Source organism: Panthera leo, chromosome A1, assembly GCF_018350215.1.
Source record: "Panthera leo isolate Ple1 chromosome A1, P.leo_Ple1_pat1.1, whole genome shotgun sequence".
Lineage (NCBI taxonomy): Eukaryota > Metazoa > Chordata > Mammalia > Carnivora > Felidae > Panthera > Panthera leo.
Window position 1 is genome coordinate 82,522,175 of NC_056679.1, and position 21,443 is coordinate 82,543,617.

Genomic DNA, 21,443 nt, shown 5'->3' on the forward strand with positions numbered 1-21,443 from the left:
CGGGTTTCTCAAACACTTCTAACGTAGTGAAACCAGGTGTTCGTTGAACCCGTTTCCCCACAGCCTTGTTTCACAGAGTTGAGCATATGGCACTTTGGCTGTAGGCGCCGCATGGTTTGCAACCCCATGGTGACATAGTGAAGTAAAATGTCAGTTGAAGGACGGCTTCCCCAAAGTCTTTGCCAGAGTGCAGTGTAAGATACTTTCGGGGTAGGCTCCGCATAGGTTTTCAAACACTTCTAAACACTTTGTGAGTTTGAGCCCCTGTCAAGCTCAGCACTGACAGCACGGAGCCTGCTTGGGATTATCTGTCTCCCTCTCTGTCTGTCTCACCCCACTTGCTCTCTATCTCTCTCTCCAAAAAATTAAATAAATAAAATAAACTTTAAAAAAAAGAAAAGAAAATACATGGGCCAGCTGTACACGGGTGGATGTAAGAACTCTGTTGCAAGTGAAAGGCCATCGGAAACAGACTTAAACAAAAAAAGCTGGGGAGGAGAGTAGCTTAATGTACCAGTTCATGGAACTGAGAATTCAGGACAAGGTCTGGTTTCACTTATGGCTTGATCCAGGTTAGGGACGCCTGGGTGGCTCAGTCGGTTAAGCGGCTGACTTCGGCTCAGGTCACGATCTCGCGGTCCGTGAGTTCGAGCCCCGCGTCAGGCTCTGGGCTGATGGCTCAGAGCCTGGAGCCTGCTTCCGATTCTGTGTCTCCCTCTCTCTCTGCCCCTCCCCCGTTCATGCTCTGTCTCTCTCTGTCTCAAAAGTAAACAAAACGTTAAAAATATTAAAAAAAAATAAAATAAAATAAAAATAAAAAAATAAATACGTACACCTTTGTGTAGGTCAGTTACACCTCAGTAGAGAGGTTAAAGAAAAAACTCGACGGAGGGGACTCTGATTCGGTCCAGGCTGCTAAAAGCCTCAGGAACAGGGTCACTGGGGTACATTTCTAATCCACATTAAGTGAACAAAGCTGGCATAGAACAGTACAAACTGTCTTTTGACTGTATAAAAAGATTAAAAAAAAAAAGCCTGGAGATAAACCTGCAAAAACGTTATAGTCATTACCTCCACGTGGTGGGATTGCAGATGATTTATACTTGTTTTTCTTAAGCTTTTCTGTATTTCTTCCACATGAGAAAACACAATAGAGGTGATTTCAGAATCTGAATTTGTATCCAGTCGCAGTGATTAGTCGCAGACACCAGAATCCACTCTTTCTGGTTTGAGCAGAGTGGAATTTATTCCTGGGTGTTCGGATTGAGATTCCAGAACTACCAGGGGAATAAACTTTGATGCGCCATGGCCAGGGACAGCATAGCCTGGACAGTCAGCTAACCCTGCCTGAGACTGTTGCCACGGAAACACCACTGTCTGTGATGCTCAGGCCCAAACACTGGAGCCAGCTGCTGTGGGAGAACCAGACCTTTCTTTTCCCTGCCAGCCGGGGCGTCCCATCTGTCCACCGCTCTGTGTTGCTCACTTCCACCTTCTATACCTTGGGCAGGCATCTATCTAGAGCAGCTGAGACCACCCACAGAAACCTAGCTGCAAGGGTGTCTGGGAAATGTAGATTTCAGTTTTTTGCAGAGACCAACTACCACAGGGCATGGAAGGAGGGGCTTGGCACCCTTGTTTAATGACTCAGTCCGCAAGGTCCACCACAGAATCCAAACAAGAGTGACCAGAATGGTTCCTTACACCCTTGACTTTCTGAAAGGCACATGAAGGCTTACTCATCCATTGTGTTGTCATAAGGACAACGGGAGGCTTTCTCTTAGTCCAGAGAGCACTGGCCACCAGCGTCCCTTGCCCTAGCCTCCTCAGTACACACTGGCCTGACTTCTAACTGCCAGCACCTCCTTGCTGCTGGAGACCCCTTGGCCACTTGGGCGGTAGGCCGAAGTGTGGAGATGGCGTTCCCGGGGCACTTCAGCCAGTACCCCAGCTGCCTTGCCTCTTGGCTGGGAGAGCTCTGCACACGGTTTCCTGGTGGCCCGGTTCCTGTTTTCCACAGTAGTGGGCTCCTGCACGGTGGGTGGCTTGATAGCCTTGATTCGCTGCCTTCCCTTCCTTTTCTCACTTCCCTTCCCCCCTCACCTTCACCTCCCAAATAAACAACTTGTGCCACAATCCTTGTCTCCAGGCATGTCTGGGGCCACTCAAACTAACGCGTCTGTGGCCTACGCATGCACACATGTGAAACCTCATGCTGGCTCCGGGTGTTGGTTGAACACGTGTGAGGCTGCGTTTGTGACCTTGCATCTGTTCGTGCCAGTTTGGAAAGGCACCCTATTCCTGGTTCTCACCCCCTTCGGCAGGGAACCAGTATGCTCCCCGCCGCCTGCCACCTCACCCCTGCTGACGCCACGGCCAAGCGTGCACGTGTAGGTGTGGCCCTCGCCAGAGTTCTGCCCAGCAGCTCTCTGCCCCTTCTTCCCACAGCATTTATTACTCCTTCTGCCCTAAGACCGTGCTGCTATGCCTTGAGGTTCAAACATGAGCATGACCATCCTCGGTTTAAACAGGGACCGCTGTGCGCCGCTCTTAGCGTGTGAGGTGGCAGCCAGCTCCGTTACGGGCTCACGTAACAAACATCCCCCCACCCCCTGCAGCCCGCTGGATGCCAGGCCCCACGCTGGGCTCTGGCACTTGGGGACACATCATCTACTACAGAATCACCCCTCCTTCCTTCCCTCCTGCGCTGCAGGTCTGCCCACGAGCGACCACCCAGCAGCCTAGCGGCAGGGAGCCCACGTTCTCAAGTGACGCCTCAGGCAGGTGGCAAGAGAAGCGGCTTTATCAATCAGCTGCTGTGTGTCATACTCGAGCCTTGTCTCCTTACAGCACTCGTGGGGGTCGTTATCATCCCCGATCCACAGATGAGGAAACTGAGGCTCATAGAGTTTGAGTGACATTCTGAGGCCACTGGGCAGCAGTAAGTGGCAGTGCTGGGGCTGGGACCAGGAAGCTCTGACTAAGGGTCTGTTCTTGTTTCCCTGGCACGTCCTGGCTTCTCAGACACGGGACATCCCAGAATGATGGGCTCCTGGCGTTCACGTGTCACTGTAACTCAGCCACTAACCAGCAGCCTCTACATTGTCCTAGCACCGGAGATGCCACAGTGAACCTAACAAACCCCTTGTCTCCTTGGAGCACCCCCTTACTGAGGAATAGATACAGTAAACAAGTAAGATCACTTCAAATGGGGCGGAGTGAAGGCTACCCCGTGGGGTGATGCGAGGGAGATGCGTTGAGGAGCATTTTCTACTGCTGTGTGACAAACGACCCCAACACTTAGCGGTTTACAGAGGCGACTTTTTCTTGTCTTGGTGAGCGTGGGTCAGGAGCCCAGGAGCAGGGTAGCTGGGTGGTTCTGACTCACGGTCTCTGAGATCGCCAGCAAGGTGTCGGTCGGTTGGGGCTGCATCAGCCAGGGGGCTGGGAAATGTACCTGTAAGCTACCAACACACGGTTGGTGGCCGGGGCGTCAGGACCTTACCACGTGGGTCTCTCCGGGGCTGCTCACAGGACAGTTCAGCTGGCTTCCCGCAGGGCGAGGTCAAGGTGGACATTAAGAGTGAGATGCGCACATGCACGTGTGCTCGTGGGCGTGCACACACAGGCTCTGCTTGCTTGCTTTTCTGCCACAGCTCTGAGGAAATGGAAAACAAAAACAAAACAAGAACCTTCTATAGCTGCTCCTAAGGACGGCGCCTCCTGTGACTCCAGGCCCCCGGAGGACGGCTTTGGAGCGTCTTCCAGCTAATGGAGGTCTCATCGGCTCCTTGCTGCATCCCCCGGGGTGAGGAAGCATCACACGCTTCTGTTGGCCCTTCTGGTCATCCATCACCTGCCACAGTGGGGGGCAGTGTGGCCTGTGTTGGCTTGCACTGATGCCACTTGGAATTGCCAGGCAGGAGTCCGTGGCCCTTCTAGAATGAGGGTTCAGGCAACTAGAACACACGTGGCTGGGAGACACCTGCTTTTCACCTTACTTGCTACCGGCGAGGGCGCAGGGGCGGCTGGGTGTGGCCAGAGGAACCCACCTGTGACAGTGGGCCCGGATGTTTGAGGAACAGAGTGGGGGCTCTGGCCCTCTTTTGAAAATAACTCGTCACCTTGCCGAACAGTCTGTTCCTGTTTTTCCATTTTAAAATTGCGGCTTCTACGTACGGAGGACATACGAAGTGTCCATGTACATATGTAAGGGTGTGTGTGTGTGTGTGTGTGTGTGTGCAGGTCACAGATTACTATGGTACAGACACCTTCCCTCACCACTCAAGTCCACAAGGTGGGGGGGCCCCCAGCAGCCCGGCGACCACGTACTGTTCCCCCGACAGCAACGTCTCTCTGGGGGAGGACTGGTGGCCCGACTTTTGTGGCTTCATGGTTTAACTCCCAGGTGGGCACCTCGCAGCTGAGGCACCGAGTTTTGGCTGCTTTGCTTCATTCAGGTGGATTGTGACATGTGCCTTCTCTGGCTGCCTCGGCCACTCCCCCCCTGCTGGGGGTGGCCAGGGCTTGTGTGTTCTCCTGGGGGCTTAGCATCCCTTGTTTGGTGTGGATGGGCCACATTCACCCATTTTCCTGTCGGGACACAGGAGGCCTCTTCCAGCTCAGGGCTCAGGGAGCACATCACTCGGGCCAAATCGGTGTGGGATTATTTATTACCTCAGTACCCGGGGTTTGTTGTCTCACCACTTCGAAGAATGAAGAAGGAGACACAAAAGGAGCAGCAAGCCAGTTGATTAGAGTAGAGGATCAGAAAGGAAGGGCAGTAGCAAAGGTCTCTTTGCAGAGAGGGGGCGTTCAAAAGTGAATGCCCGAGGCCTCTAGGTGAGGGTCTCTGTTTTTAGAAGGTTCCAGTCAGCCCTCTCTTCCCTTCCCCCTCGTTCCTTCTCAGGTCCCACCCTTATTGACTTGATCACTCTAGGTGCTGGGTTGTCCATTCCCGATCGTCTCAACCCCCTTGTGTGTGGCGTGGTCTGTGGCCGTATCGATCCCTTGTGGGTCATACGTTTAATGGCCTGCTACTTAGTTTTAGCCAGGTCTTTTGTCACATTCCTGAGGGGGACCTGACGGGGAGGAGGTTGGTGCCTGGTACATGCTTGAGGGGAACCACACACCTGAAGGGGTTCGCTATGGTCAGACCCTCCCAGCATTGTTCCAAAATGCGTGTTTTTCCCCACCCAGGGACCTCAGGTCCTAAACGTCCCCTCTCTGCCCACTGAATCCGGTCTTTTCCTACCACAAAGTCATGTGTTTCACTGGGGCCTGTACCTAGGAGCAGAACTTGTGGGTCCGAGGGTGTCCTGACCTTCTCGGGGGAACACCGTCCGTCCTATGAGGGAGCACTTCCGTGGGCCCCGTGAAGAGCCAGGGAGGCAGGGAGCAGTACTGAGGGAACCATGACTCAAAGACATCTGAGCAGTAGACTGGGCCCTGCTGTGCAGGACGGCAGTCTGCTTGAGAGGCCCGAGCAGGTAGGGAGGCCTGGCCGAGTTCCCAGAGGGTGGTGAGAGCTGCCCTCCCCGCCCCCCCACCCCCCGCCCCGCCCCCCGCCCTGAGGGACCCAGCTGCGGAAAGGGACCGGTAGTCGGGGTGCGGACTACGCAGAGCGCCGCAGGCAGGAGGAAGAGTGTGTGTGGAGGCTCGGAGGCCGCAGACGGTGATGACCCTGGCCGCCCTGACACGGCACCTTGGACGGCATGGCTTGCACAACAGACGTGGACTCCCTCACCGTTTCTGGAGGCCGGAAACCCCTGATGGAGGTCTGGCAGGGTTGGTTTCTATGGAGGCCTCTCCTCCTGGCTTGCAGCGGGCCTCCTTCTCAGGGCCCCACCCTCAGGACCCCACTGAACTTTCAGCTCCTGCCCACAGGCCCATCTCCAAGTAGGGCCGCACTGGGGGAGGGGCGGTAGGGCTTCGGCGTATGAATTTGGGGGACACAAACATTTGGTCCGCAGCAGGGGTGAGGGGGATATGAGGGGCCAGAACGTTCATGGGGCAAGAGGTGAGGCAGTGCTTGGGGTTTCCCCAAACCCTGCCCAAGCTGAGTGATTGGAAACAGTGGTCATCATGTGTATTTGCGTGGGGTTTCCCGCTTTGGGCGGGGCCCGTGGGGACAGCCGCTCTGTGCTGTGTGTGTGACATCAGCTGAGGCTTTGCTTACCATGGCTGACAGCCGGAAGCTCAGCGGGGCTGAGGGCCGGGAGCCTTCCTCTTCCCCCGTGTGGTGGTGAGGGCTTCCTCTCGGCATCTTCTTTCTTCTATCTTTCTAACAGCAAGATAGCAGAAGTTGCCAGTCCTTTCAAAGGTTAGGCCTGAACCTGGCGAGGGGGTCATTTCTGCCATCACAGATGTCACAGAGTCCAGGTGCAGCCACTGACCACTCGTGTCACAGACCTTGCCCTTTTTCTTTTTTTTAAATAAAAATGGTGTCTCTTTAAGGGGTATAGTGTGTTGTATTGTAACATGATCTCTATAGGCAGGCTAGTTAACGTGTTTGTCTCCTCACATAATTGTCTTTGTTTCTTATGGTGCAAGCACCTGAAATCTGTTCTTAGCACATTCCAGTACACCATACGGCCTTGTTAACGACGGTCACCATGCTGGACATTGGACCTCCAGACTTCCTCATCCCACGTAAACGGCAACCTTGCACCCTCTGACCGACCTCTGGCCGTTTCCCCCGCCTCCCAGCCCCTGGTGAGCATATGGACCCGTCTTCCTTCAGCCATGCACTTGTAAACGCTGTAGAAACGCTGTGTTTGCCGTCACCTCCCAGGTCACGCATCCTCTTGCCTTTGAAGCACAGGCTGGCCAGGTCTCTCCTCAAGCCAGTGCAGCCCCAGAGAGTGAGGTCACGGGGCTGGGGCACACCAGAGCTGTGGAAGTTGGAGCTGGCCGTCCCAGATGCCACTGTCTGGGGCTGGTGTCTTGGCGGGCAGTGCACAGGAACCCCACGACTGGAGTTGTAGGGGCGTGTGTGGGTTTTCCTGGAGTGAGGTCCGTGGCTGGGACCAGATTCTCTGATGGGTGTCTCCCCCAGAGAAGGGTGCCAAGGTCGTGACAATACATCTGATTTGAATCTATCTCTGTGACGTGGGTGTGAGAGGCAGTGGTTGGCCTGGCCCCTCCGAGGCCACCTCAGCGAAGCCGTGGTTTATCATGGGCCCAACTCCCCACCTGCCACTTGGCAGGAGTCCAGTGACGCGGGCACCCACATTCACTTAACCCTCGTGTGTTGTTTGTTTCAGCTTCTTCTCGTGGAAAACTTCAAACGTGTACCAAAGTAGGCAAAGCAGCGTAAGACCCTCCCACCCCTCATATCCCAGTTCAACAATGGTCAGCTCACAGCTAATCTTATCCCCCCTCCTTATCCCTGTCATATTGTATATTTTCCAAGTTTTTTAAACATTTAGTCATTTGTGAGAGACAGGGAGACACAACGCGAGCGGGCTAGGGGCAGAGAGAGAGGGAGACTCAGAACCCGAAGCCGGCTCCAGGCTCTGAGCCGTCAGCACAGAGCCCGACGGGGGAGATCGAACCCACGAACCCCAAGATCATGACCTGAGCTGATGTTGGACGCTTAGCTGACTCGGACCCACCCAGGCGCCCCTATTCTTCCCCATTTTTTAAAATAAAACCGCGCTATTTCTGAACGTGTTTGTGTCGTGAGCCTGTGGCAGCCTGGGTTTTCACACTTGGTTCCCCCTCTCCCCCCGCTGGTAGAGATTCTGGTACCCAGTTCCAAACATACATGCCGGGGGGTGAGTTCCCACACCACCAGGCCGTTCTCAAGACACAGCCTCGTGTCCTACAGTTCCACCAGTTCTGATACCCTCTAACTGGAGATGGCCTCAGATCCCACAGGTGGAGGGCTCAGTCCTACAAGACTGCCCCCACCCACTGCACATGCCGGTCGCAAGCCTAACTTGTGAACCTGTGCTTCTGACTGACCGGCTGGAAATCAGAGGTTCCTGTGACTCCTCCCCCCCGGCCCCCAACCCTTGAGGTCAATCAGTTTGTTAGAGTGGCTCACAGAACTCAGGAGACCAGTTTACTCACCGGAGTACTGACTTACTCTCAAAGGATGTAACTCAGGAAGAGCCAAGTAGGAGAGATGCGCAGGGCACGGCATGGGGAAGGGACTCAGAGCTTCCACGCCCTCTGGACACGCCACGCTCTCTGAATCTCCGCTGTACCTAGGAGCAGAACTTGTGGGTCCGAGGGTGCCCTGACCTTCCTGGGGAAACACTGTCCGTCCCAACCGGAAGCAATCTGAACCCCGTCCTTTCGGGTTTTTTACGGAAGCTTCATCACATAGACCCGACTGATCGAATCATTGGCTTTTGGTGATTGATTTCAGGGGGCGGGACCGTGAGTTCGCATCCTTAGGTGCTCTCCGAGAGTCACCGCATTGACACGATCCCGGGTGTGGTGGAACATTTCCTGCCCCCGTCGTGGCTCTGAAGTGATTTCAGGGGCGGAGGACATGCAACCAAATATGATAACAGAAGATGTTCCCGTTGCTCTTTTTTGCTCAGAAAATCCCAAGGGTTCGGGGTGCTGTGTGCGCCAGGAACTGTGGACAAAGACCAAATGGATAGGAGGAATACATTTTGGAATCAGAATGGCCAAATCTGCCCTTTGTATTCATCACGATCTTGCACCTGGGTAACCAGGACCTGGATCGGGAACTAAACGTGAGCAGCACCTGCAAGCCCCCAGGGCCCCCTTCTGTCACTCGCCCAAGTGACCTCCATCCTGACTGGATGGGGTCTGGTTTGCTCTCTGGCTGCTGAGGTGTGGCAGGAGAGCACCTCGATGCTGGCCGCTCATGCGACCGTGTGCGGACACAGCCTCCGGGAGCCTTGGTCCCTCTTGGGCACAGCGAGGGCCATGCTGGGCCTGCCAGGTTGCTGTGAAAATCATCAATAGCCTGTGTCAGGGCCTGGCTCTGGGCTTGGCACCTGGTAAAGGCTGAGAAAGGGGCGTCTCTCATCATCATCATCATCATTGACCTTTATTTCCGGTTTTGCACTGGCTGAGCCCGGAAGTGGCCAATGGCACTGGCCTGCGTTGTGAAGCTGCCCTGAGAGCTGGGGCAACGGGAGCCTTCCAGACAGCGGACAGTTGGTGTTTAAGATCCTATAGGGCATCCTGGAGAAACTTTCCTGGGCTGGGCTGTCAATTAGCTTGAAAGACAACCGGGGTAAAATCTGTCATTGACACAGCGGACATAGGAAAGGGCACGGGGTGCTCTCCTAAGACCAGCGAGGGTGGCTCTGTGGGAGGAGCTGTCCCCTGGGCTTGAGTGCTCATGGGGCGATGCAGTTAGTCTGCACAGTTACTGAAAAAGGCAATTTGCAGAAGAAAAAAAAAAGTACAAAAAAGACTTTGAGTTAAGTGTGTTTTTATTTCTGTAGCTCGCTGGCAATAAAATCCAATTGGGGACGTCCAGGGATTAGCTTCCCAAATGTGCTTGCTCACAGTCCTTTGCTCCTTCAGACTCAGGAAGCCCAGCTGTGGCTTTAAGCCCTTAGCTGCATGCATTTTAATCCCCAAGCCCCTTTCCTTTGGTTTACAGAGCGGCAAGGCATCGCTGTCTTGTATTTGGCTGCCGGGTATTTCACAGTCTCCATCGAAAGTTCAAGTGTGTGGGATAGGATCTAATTGTCCAGTTTCTTGACATTCAGGCTTGTCTCCTTCGTAAAGTGGTGTAATTGATTTCTGGGTCCTTGAAAATAGAGCCGGCAGTGGGGAGAGATGCTGGAAATACCAAGTAGAGGATGCAGTGAGGCCAGCTACACCATCCCCACTCACTCTTTCCTTCCGTTGCTGCCTCACAGGGCCCAGGGCACAGAGTTCTGGAACCCCCCTCTGGGGTTGCTGCCCAACTTCTGGGAGGACGTGGCTTTCAGGGTGGGATTCCAGGTCAGAAGACCAGCAATGTGACACCTTGGGGGCTGGGCCTGGGGACAGTCTGCCGAGACTGCAGAAGGGATCCCAGGGGAGCTGGGGACCTCACATGTCCCCACAGCTCATGTGCTCCAGTGGATCTCCCATAGTGGAAGGTACTTGCATCCTAAGTTTGTGTTCTCTATCATTGCAGGTCTGAAGGTGAGAGCTCCCGGAATGTCAGGTATGTGTGTCATCGGCCTCTGTTTGTGCGTCTGGGTCCTGGGAGCGGGTGGCTTCAATGAAACTTGGCGCTTTGGTGTCTCTGTGATGAGGTCGCACCAGGTCAGAGCCCTGCTCCCTTGCTGCTCCTGGCTCTGGCCCGCCACCTGAGGACCGTGGCCCTGCCGTCTGCTGGCTTGGTGTCCTGGAGAGAGACCACCGGTTTACTGTGCGGGCTTACTCGGTTCTAGAGTGACCTTCGTGGGGGGTCACCTGGCTTGGTGGTAGTTCCATCCCCTCAAGGGCAGCGGCGGTGTCCTAGGCTGTGACATATCTACGACCAGAAGCTTCTCAGCTCAGGCAGTCCCTGGGGCCAGATGGGGCAAATCTCTGGGCTGTTTGGTGGAGGGGCGGGCTCCTAGCAGCCTTGAATGATGCGGTGTCTCCGTGGCCCGTGGAGAACACGATGCCTGCAGTTGAGACCCCTGCCTCTCCTCACCCCCACCAGTGGAGGGGAGGGGGTCGGCATGGAGTTGGGTCACAGCTGGGGCTCCTGACTGGATGAAGGGAGGGGCAGCTAGGAACCAGAATCCCAGGGTGCTAGTGCCTCAGCCCAGGGGGCTGGGGCTAGGCAGGTCTCAAGGTTTGAGTTGGGGGACCAGGACGGCCATGAGGGATGGGAGACAGCGGGCTGGTGATGAGGGTGGGGGAGAAGAGGAGGAGCATGGAGGCAATTTAAGGGCCACAGGGACGCCCAGCCCCACTGGCAGCAGATTTCAGATTTCTGAAATCGCTCCATGACTGGGCACAACACGAATTGTGCATCCTGAGCCTGGAGCTGGGAGTTTCGGGCTTGGGTGGGCTCCTCTGGGCAGCCTACAGAGAGAGAAGTGCAGATGGGTGACAGGTAGGCTGCATCGTGGGGAGGCTCCAGGAATCAGCGTGGCTAGGCCCTAGTGTGTACCCGTGCACTCGGCTTGGGCGCAACCCGGGACACGTGAGTGGTGGTCCCAAGCCAGGAAGGCAGAATAGGGGGCACTGGGAGGGCTGGGTCTATAGACCCTGAGTCCGGCAGGGTCCCAGCAGGAAGCAGAGGCACACGCGGGGTGAGGGGATGGAGGAGTGTCCTATAGGGGCTACGGATGGGGTGAGGGCCAGGTGGCCCCCCGGGCCTGAGAGGGGAGAGGAGATGCCCTGAGAGACGGAGAATGGCCCAGGCCAGGAGATGCGGGAGGAGGGGCAGCTGCGCATTCTGGAGCCATGGCCCCTCTGAATATGTGCAGCCGTGAAGGCAAAGTGAAGGTGCCCTCCATGGACTGATGGGGAAAGGCCCCAGGTGCGCCGTTTCCTGAGCAAGGCAAGGTGCGGGAGAGCATGTATCTCACGTTACATTTGGGGTAAGAAAAGTTGCATGGAAGAATGTGGTTTCTTGCTTATAACGTTTGCATGCATAAGCAATGGCAGGAGACCCGAACAGCTGTTCAAATGATCCCTTGGGAGGTAAGGAGCCGGGCAGGCAGAGATAAGAGTGGCTGTGAGCCTCCTCGTAGTGTGCACTATGCTGTCGCTTGAGCTCGGAACCATGCAACATGTATTACCTGTCCAGAAAACTTGTTAAAAATGAAGATTTACCGGGGCGCCTGGGTGGCTCAGTCAGTTGAGCATCTGACTTCGGCTCAGGTCATGATCTTGCAGTTGTGAGTTTGATCCCCGCGTCGGGCTCTGTGCTGACGGCTCGGAGCCTGGAGCCTGCTTCGGATTCTGTGTCCCTCTCTCACTCTGCCCCTCCCTCGCTCATGTTCTTTCTCTCTCTCAAGATTAAATAAAAAAAAAAAACATTTAAAAAAAAACGAAGAGCTATCTGAGGACAGGGAGGGTTGCTGAGGGGTAGTGAGCATCCCGTTCCTGGGGTATGCACAGACATTGGAAGGGGATTCATAGGGGGAATAGGAAGGAGAGGTGCCTTCAGCCCCAGGATCTGAGCCCTCCCTGCTCTGTCTGATACACTCCCCCAGAAGGTGTTCCTGGCTGATGACGGGGCGCCCTTCACCGAGATCTCCTGAGACCAGTGGGCTTTCACCTGTAAATGCCGGGAGATGTGTGTAGGGTGGCTGTTTGGCCCTGCCCAACCCCACCCACCCCCTGCCTCAGGGTTCCCTGCTGTGGGCTGTCAGGAACCTGATTTTGCAGACCAGGTGAAGCAGGAGGGCAGTTCTCTGCTCCGAGGAAGGGTGGGAAAGACATTTCAGTGGGGGGGACAGGAACACCAAGGACCTGCTTGGCGAGAGAATAAGGAATGGCCTCGGAATGGGGCCCGGGGCTGGCGTGGGGGTGGGGACCGTGTGGAGACTGGAACCTATGTCCCCACCTGGAGCCAACTGGTTGTCAGCAGGACTCCTAGAGGTGAGGAGCCAGGCAGGGAAGAAAACTGATGTGAGTCCAGGCAGAGAAGGCTGCATCTGAGATTTTTCTGAGGCTCAAAAACCCAACCCCATAACGACTTCTACTCTGCTGTGCTGACTCTCGGGGACAGCCCCAGACACCTATAGGAGTCGTGGTAGAAGGCCTTGCTGGGACTTTAGGATGCTGGGGTCAGGCGTTGACTGAGTCTCTGTCCTGTGCCAGGCACGTGTTTTGCCCTCAGGGAGCTGTCACGGCGGGGGTCAGACCTTGGTCACATGTCACACCCTCTGCTCAACACAGGTAGGCACAGGGGCACAGGCCAGGAAGCCCTCCGGATGGTTCAGATCTGACCCACTCTTCACGATTCAGGTCACTATCCCCAGACAGCTGCAAAATCTGTTTCCCAGGGAAGAAGGCCCATGAGGTCCCTTCCTAAAGGGAGCCTGATCTTCTGCTGAGTGTTCCCCCAGGGGCCCGCCCACCAGAAGGACTGGTCTAAAAGTCAAGTCTGACTGTGACCCTCCCTGCTTTGCCCTCCATGGAGCCCCTTTGCCCAACACTCTCTAGCTGTGGCTCTCACTGAGGCCCCGTGAGCCGGCCGCCTCTCTCGTGTGCGGCCCAGTTTCCTGCTCCTGTCCCCCCGGGGCACCTTGCGCGGCTGCCCAGCGGTGCTTCCCTCTGGTTCCAGGTGCGTCCATGGGTTCCCTGCCTGTCTTCCAGCTTGTCTGTGGGACTAGTGCTGTTTCCTGTGCCCCCTGTGTTCAGCAGACCCACACCTCTGTGAGAACCTCAAGCCGTGGCCCCACTGAAGCTTTGAGGGGGGTCATGGCTGAAGTGCCCTGGCCCTGCTTGCCCTCTTTGGCTTCTTGTGCTTGCTTCTGATATCCATGTTCACTTTGATTTCTGTCCTAGTGACTTGAACACTTAGCCCCAGGCAGAGTAAGGAGCCTGCATGAAGCCCCGGGTTGTCTCCCGGCACAGAGCACAGAGCACAGGGCAGGCCCCAACAGGCCGGGCCATAGTGGAATGAGTTCACCTTGGTCTCGCCGGGCACCCTGGGCACAATGCCTTGCCCACAAAACTGGTGCAAATTAATGTTTGCTTAATTGGATTCGGAACTCATAAATATTTTCAGGCTGTGAACTGGAAGGGAAAAATAAGTGGACCATCTGCCCTGCTCAGTGGAGACCCCTTCCTCTCCCCTGCTTCATCTCCCTTCCACAACAAACACCAAACACAGGGGGCAGAAGGGACCATGTCTGAACTCAGAAAAGGTGACATCTGGCTTTCATTATACTGGCCAAGGTCTGGATGGACACCAAGAGCGGATGATCTTTGCTAAATGTTAAGGAAATTAACCCCGAGAGACCCTCCTTACCCCACCCCTACCCTGGGGTCCCTGCTTGGTGAGGGTTTTTTTCTTTCCACTCAGAGGACGTGAGCTACAGCCTTTCTGGCAGTCTGAGCCTCCCCGAGCAGCAGGGAACGGGTTTTGCCGGGAGACGCCCGTTTGCCATGGCACGCGCGCTACTTTTCCCCTGGGCGAGACAGGTGCAAAGTCAGATGTATTCATTTTCCACAAACGAAACGACTCGGTTTTGACCATGTTGCAGACCTAGGACTTGGCTCCCTTGTTCCCGGGGGGTGTGTGTCTGGTTTTCACTCCATTCCGAAGGAGCCTGTGGAAGCTCCCAACTTTGAACCTTCTAATGATAATGATTTACTGGTTTCAGGGGGTTCGGGGTGGGGGTGGCGGGGGGAGGTGGGACAAGAAGAGTGATGCAGAGTTTGGAGTCTGAAGGAATGATTAGCTGCGTGGAGGGCCCGGGGCCAGTGCTGATGCTGTAGTTAATGCACAAGGACTTTCCGCAGCACCAAAGCATCACCTTTTGCTTCTCATCAACCCCTTGAAACGAACTCAGTCATGTTCACTGATAGGAATCAGTACCACGTAATGAGTGTTTGCCATGAGTCAGGGCCTCACCGCACCTGTACAACCAACCCCACCCGTTCAAGAGGGTTATGGTGCGCCCCAGTGTTTGAGCTCTGGGAGACTGGGGTAAAGAAATGCTGAACAGCTTCCCTAGATAACACGGCTTTCAAATGCAGATCTGAGACTTCCCACCCAAAGCCTTTCCAGTTCCTGTCCTTGGTGCCTGTGGAAGGTACAGATTTTCAGGCCCTGTCCTTGACCTGTCTGACTCGGTAGGGTCGGGGTCGGGGCCCGAGACTCTGAATTTTGCCCCCTTCCCGCGTGATTCCAGCAGGCAGCCTGGACACCCAGCCTCTGTCCAAGCAGGCCAGCGTCCAGTATTCGGCTGTGCCCAGCTCACCAGTGTGAGCTCAGAAACACCCAACCAAGCAGTTCCCATAGGTCCCCCCACCCCCCACCCCTGGCAAAAGAATCCTAAAACCCTGACTGGCATTTTCCAAAGGTCCCAGCAAGCTTCTCGGGACCCCGAGCAGCCAGCCAGTGAAACCTGAGGACTGCTTGTTTGGGGAGTGTGGGGGCTGCTTCCGGAGAAGGTGGGCTTGGTTACAAGGGTTGTCTTAATTGGCACGAGGACGTGGAAGGGAAAGCAGTGAGTCCAAATTAATCCGTTTTCCTGTGAACATCTCCCACCACTCCGTGCCAAGGCGAGGCAGCCTTTGTAATTAACTGACTGGGCCTTTTCTCCCCCCAAACCCAAAATGGGAGCGTGCAATTTATTTTGTGTGCGAGGTGGTATGAAAATTGCCAAAGTTGGCAGATGAGGCTGGGATGTTGGTGGAGCTGGGTAAACAGGGCTGAGCTGTCTGTCACCTCCAGGTCGGAATGGAGAGCTGGCTCCAAAGCAGGGACAGGGGCTGGGGCCACGGAGGTGCTGTGCCGAGGGCTGAGCAGGTAGCCTTGAGAGGAGAGCAGAAACTTCTTAGCACTGTGGATGGGAGTAGAGGCACTACAGTTCTGAAATCAAAGCCTTCTCCTCGTCCTACCCTGCATCACCACGGGTCAGACACTTAACTCTCCAAGCGTCAGAGTCCACGTGGGTTCAGCGGTCTTTACTGAGTGCCTGCCGTGTGTAGTGAACCAAAGTTCATCTGCCTGATGTGCATAAAGACCATCACTGAGACATGGAGTATAAAGCAAAGCAAGAGTTTATTCCAGAGGCAGGAGGGCGAGCCTCACATCCACCTCCCTAGAGGAGGAGAGTCAGGGGTACTTAGTGGCAAAGGAAAAAGGTCAGGGTACAAAGTTGCGGCTGCAACCCTTTGGTTACCCTTTTCAGTCCCCAGGGTCTTTTGATCCGTCCTCATTCTTGTGGGTATTGGGACCACGACCCGGCCGCGGCCGTTACTTCCTGCTGAGGTGGGGTGAAGACTGGGGTTAGACAAGTGGAAACTTTGGGGTGGAAAGGAATGTTCTGCATTACCGGGATTTTTGTACTTTGGTCAATAGTTCCTGGACCATGTTGTGTCTAGGGTTTTAGGGGTACTAGAGAACAACAGGTAGCATGTTGTACTCATGGCTTGATTCCCTTGGACCAGTTACCCCGAGTCGGAGGTTCAGGTCCGGCAGAGGCTCACTGGTCTGAGCCGGGTCCCTTTCGACCTCCTCCCTGCTGACAGGGTGTAGGGAACCTGTGGATTCTTGTCATTCAAGTGTGAGTCCACGGCTCAATTCCCTGTAGTTTTGGAGGAGTGGGGGGTCAACAGCACCTCGCAGGGTCTGACCTGTCCAGTGAGGCTGGAGCTGGTCCTCTGGGCTCCCGCTCTTCAGGTCTTTACTGACATCTTTAGTGACACCTTTGGATGTCACTAAGGGATTCAGGCAGCGTGAAGACACATCTGTGAGGTACATCAGCCTTCCGGAAGCAAACTCAGGCACTGGATGTACCTGATAGTATCCCAAGTCGCTGGTGGGAGCCCCGCCAGCAACTCCTAGGTCACGAAAAGGACATAGAAAGTCTTCCATATAACATTCCACAGGGGCTGAAACTAAGCCCTCTTCTAGGGACCACTCTTTCCCAAAGCAGGGCAGATGGCACGGGTTGTTCCCAAGTGAAGTGGGTTTCTTGGCAGAGCTTTGCCAAAGTTCATTTTTTTCCCTTTTTCCACTCTCTCGGTGTCTCCAGGAAGCGTGTGATTTCCACTGAATGCCCAAGGCCTTGGACGCTGTGGTTGTCACTCCATTGTCACTCTGAATCATTAGCGGCAGTCCAAACCTAGAAATGGTCTCGCTTAAAAGCATTTTGACAACTCCCGAGGCCTTCTCTGAACAGCAGGGAGGAACCTCAACCCCGTTGATAAAGGTGTCTGCAGATACAAGCAAACCCCGAGAATTTCCCGTTGTTCTTTGCATTCCGGGAAAGGCTGCCTGCCGGTCTTCCCCAGGTTTGGGGCCTCTCAGTTGTATACCCTTGAGAACTTGTGGGCACCCAGTCTTAGGATTGTTTTTAGCACAAGCGTTGCCTTTTGTAGCATTTCGCTGAAATCGGAGCCCGCAGTATACTTCTGGATCCACTGGAGAGTGGCATCTTTCCCATAACGGGTGCTTCGAGGAATGTGACTAATTATTTCTTTCATCAGATGCTCTAGGGTAAGGATTCATTCTATTTCCAGCCGGTGTCAATGCCAGCACGGTGTCCAAACCCCCTCTCCTTACTTAACTCCTCTTTGGTCCTCCAAGGGACGTTGGGGTTGATATGTAGTTAAGTCTATCTTTGGCACTAAAGCTCTTCCAGAGGGTCTTGGAGTCTTCGACGGGCTGCCAGCATGGTTCCCTTGGGCAGTCGGTCCACTTTGTGGCGCCTTCCGCAGCGAACGATAGCTGATGGGTCACCACTGCACCCGGCTCTTCCTTGTCTTTGACCCGTGAAACTGTCCCCATCCGTGAACACGTCCACGTCTCGATGCTCCGATGGCAGCTTATCCGGTCGGGAAGGCTGCGATCAGCTTGTTCAGCTATCCGTGTGTCTCTGGTGATCTTTCTGAGTGGCCCTTAGATCACCGGGCCACTTTTCTGTCACGTGTACCTCGGGTGGTCTGGCTTCGGTTTGCGGGGCTTCAGGCAAAAGAAGTTTTCATTTTCAGTGCTTCCAGTCAACACAGTGGGAGAAAACTGGAAACCTTAGTTTGGAGAGTCAGGGTCAGACATTCAAGGAAACCAGAAGAATTCAGGACCCAGCCCAGGTGTATAGACAACCAACGAACCCTCAAAGACGGTTCATCGGAACTATGATCTTACATTTTCACAGGTGTGTTACTGGAACAATCTCTCTCTCTGAAACCACCCTCATTTCCACCAAAGATAGCCAAATTAGGACACATTTGTTTGTAAAATTGTCCAGTTGAAACTGGGCCTGTTTACACAAGCGCCATCATAACGGTGATTGGTCATATAGGTGTTTGGTTTTTTTCAATCTGCTTCGCTGGAACTTTTCGTAAGGAATGTCAGATTGAACTTTTAACAGCCTTGTCAGGCTCAAGAAGCCAAGCCAAATACTGGCCATCAGCTTTTGCCTGCCATACCTATAGATGTGGGTGGCTCCCTCTCTTCTCGAGATCCCCCAAATACCCTGAGGTTCCTGCACCTGCCAGGAAGTGACAACCTTCCTTATTCACCTGGTAGGGCTGCTGGAAACTTTGTAAGCAAGGTACGAGGCAAGTTTTCCAAGGGGCTTCATTGGCTCGGCAAAGTCAACCTTAATTAGTTCCTTAAAGCTCTCTGATTGTAGCTGAGTCTAGGCATATGTCCCTCAACTGTGACATTCCAGTCAAAGCCTTGGCAACATGACCAGTGTTTCCAGTGGCGTCCTGTTGCAAGGAGAACGGATTCGTATCGAACTTCTGCAAATAAATACACTGCCGTGAAAATACGAGAATACTCCCTGAGAGTTTTGAATTCTGGTGGTACCAGGTAGGGAGAAAGGGATAAACGTTTCCTATCTGTTTATGAAGAAATTATTTACCAAACGTCTACCAAATGTCATAGGCAGACTTAAATTTAGAAGAGCAAACATTAGAGGACCAGCAATGTTTACACAAGTGTCTGTTTGAAAGCAGTTTCCCCATTAGTTCTGGGAATTCTTACTAAGCTTAGCTTTATGATCCTGAAGAGATCAGAGAGCTGTATTTGTCAATGCAGTGCAGCTGGCAAGGAGATTCTGTGACACACGATACTTCAGTAGTTCGTATTACAAGCGATGACGCTATACCAGGACATGTACCAGAATATATACCAGAATATGTAAGCAGAATATGTAAGAATATGTAAGCAGAGACAACTTGTGTGACGATTTTATGCACCGTGGCCAAGTGACGGAGGAGGTTCCAGACAAATTCTGCCAGCTGTTATCGGTTGTGGAGTACTGCCACCAACAAGGTATGATCGGTGGGTATCAGATGCTAGAGACACTGCTTTTTGACAAGGAGCTGAAGGTAAAACACACGGGGGTTGGACTGAGCATCCAGTTTGCTGGTTACGAACTCCACACTTTCTGGGACAGCCCCCCTTATTCTGCCCCGCGACTCTTCCTGCAGCAAAGGGAGGACACCCCTTCCGCAAACGCTGGGAGCCTGGGGGTGGTTTGGTACTGCTTGGCCACAGGGTTGGACCCATTTGAGGGGGAAGTCTTCTGGGATGCGGAACAAAATATCGAAAACCGGGAACACAGTGCTTTGATTTTCATGTCCCTGGAGAGTGAAAACCTGTGGTACACGTTGACAACTATCCAGCCCACGATCAGGACACCAAGAAGAATCTGCTGCTGGGGCCCCATCCCAACCTGTTCCAGCACAGGCCTGTCCTCAGAGCAGAGTAGTCTGACCTCTGAAGGGACTACCATAGTGACCACGATTAGCGGGCCCAGATGCAACTCGCCAGCCACAAACTCCGACACCAGCAGTGAATACAGGCAGCCAAGGAGGATGTCCCTAGAGCCAAAAAATCAGGTTCTCAAACATCTCAATAAATTAAAAAATGTATTTAAAAAAAATAATAAAATACAACCCCCAAAAAATGCAAATAAATGAGAGCCAGAAGAGAGCCACGTGTCCGTGCCTTTATTTTATTTTGTTTTTTAACTTTAAAGGAACTTAAATGTTTGTTTTGAAAGAGAAGGGACAGTGCGAGTGGGGGAGGGACAGAGAGAGAACCCCAAGTCTACTCTGTGCTATCAGCTCGGAGCCCGACGCGGGGCTCCAGCTCACAAAACTGTGAGATGGCGACCTGAGCAAGACCAAGAGTGGGACGCTTGTGCCACTGAGGCCCACCCAGGAGCCCCGTCCCTGCGTTTTAAGTGCAGGGAACGATGCTGAGCTCCAGGAAGCCCGGGGACATGGCACAGGAGATTGGCCAGGGCGACGGGTGGGACCAGATCCAGAACAGCTTCACAGGCTGGAGGAGTGTCGGTGGGATAGTGACCTGCTGGATGTGGAGTTGTAGGAAGCACAAGGTGGAGGTGGTGAAGTTTTGGAGTGATGGGGGCTCGTGGGTCTGGAGCCAGCCGATGGCCAAGGAAGAATTTGTGAAGAAGTCTTTGGTGCAAAAAGGTGATTTTATTAAAGCACAGGGACAGGTCCCGTGGGCAGGGAGAGCTGCACTGGCGTGACGGGTAGCTCATTATATACCCTCAGGTTAGGAGGGGGTTAAGGAGAGAGCCAGAATTCCTTGGAGACTTACTCTAGGACTCAAGGTTCCAGGACCTTGAGGGGCTAGCTGTTGCCAGGAAAACGCCATTTCTTGCCGTTTAATGAAACCTCAGCCATGAGACCCTTTAGATGGATCTGGGCAGGCCATAAGCGTGGAGGATGATTGCCAGCATATATGTTGTGGGGGTTGAGATGAAGTAGATTTGCAGGGTCCTCGAGGTTGGGATCATGTGAAGCTAAGGTTTTCTTTTGCCCCCACCAAAATGTCATCCTGTCAGGCAGCTGAGCTCCTAGAGGGAGGTCACTCTGCCTGTTTCCTGGACTTGTCAATGGGCTGCAGGCAGTAAGGGAATTTAAGTTTTCATTTGCCTTAGTTTCCCACATGACCACGGCAAGCATTTAAACCCCTTTCCTTTGTTCTTGTGGAGCCAGGAGTGTCCAAGGACTAACACACACATTCCACCTGGGAGGGACGGTACCAGCCTGGATTTTGCCCTGAGCCTGCCTTATGCTCCCTCATCATATCCCCCTGCCCCCTGAGCAGTTTTGACCCTGGAATCTTTAGGGTTGCTGCAGGCGGAAGGTCTCATCTTCTGTAGCTTCTTTCTGCTGAGCAAGGGCGTAGAGTTGTCCCTACCTATCTCGGTCAATATGGGTCAGTCAGGGAACATAGAGGGGAGTTATAAAAGGCAGAGGCAGCTGAATCCACCGTGGGCAATGTGTATGAACCTCCTTGAGTAAAAAGGATCGTGTGTTGGCTTGAAGTGATTGCAGTGATGGAGTCTTGGTACCAGGCAGAGAGACATGGGAGAAAAAGCAGAACAGAATGAGAACCACTAGAAAGATCAGCCCAAGTGGAAGTCCTTTGGTAGCTGACGCACCTCCTCCAGTCCAGTTTAACCAATCATTACAGGAAAGGGATTGTTTAAAGCGCCAAGTTGGAGTACTCATGTCAGTGAGAAATCCAGAAATGTTTCTGTGGTCATCTGGAATGTACACACTGCATTTTGTTTTGATGAGAGTAGAAGTTACACCTTGTGCAGCAGTTAGCACACATGCCGTTCTATTTTGTAGAACTGTTTTCTGCATTCGAGTTATGTTCATATTTAACACTATAATGGTATGTTGAGAGTCATTTAAGTCCTTAACTGTGTAACAAGTGATGTATGTACAGCCATCCTGTAGACTCTGTCTGGTTCAGTAAGCAATCAGCTAATTAATCAGAGGTACTCTTCTGGAACCGAGAAAAACAGGGGTGACTGGTTAGAGCAAATCAC

The 21,443-nt window shown here is 53.7% G+C and overlaps 1 long non-coding RNA gene across 1 annotated transcript; it reads right to left on the reverse strand.

The window, feature by feature from the left end:
- Positions 1-15,654: 15,654 nt before the first annotated feature.
- Positions 15,655-19,561, reverse strand: LOC122215563. Its single transcript, XR_006200453.1, has 2 exons — positions 18,823-19,561; positions 15,655-18,363 (listed from the first exon to the last, which is right to left on the reverse strand). It is a non-coding gene; the product is annotated as an uncharacterized LOC122215563 (long non-coding RNA).
- Between the last annotated feature and the right edge of the window lie 1,882 nt (positions 19,562-21,443).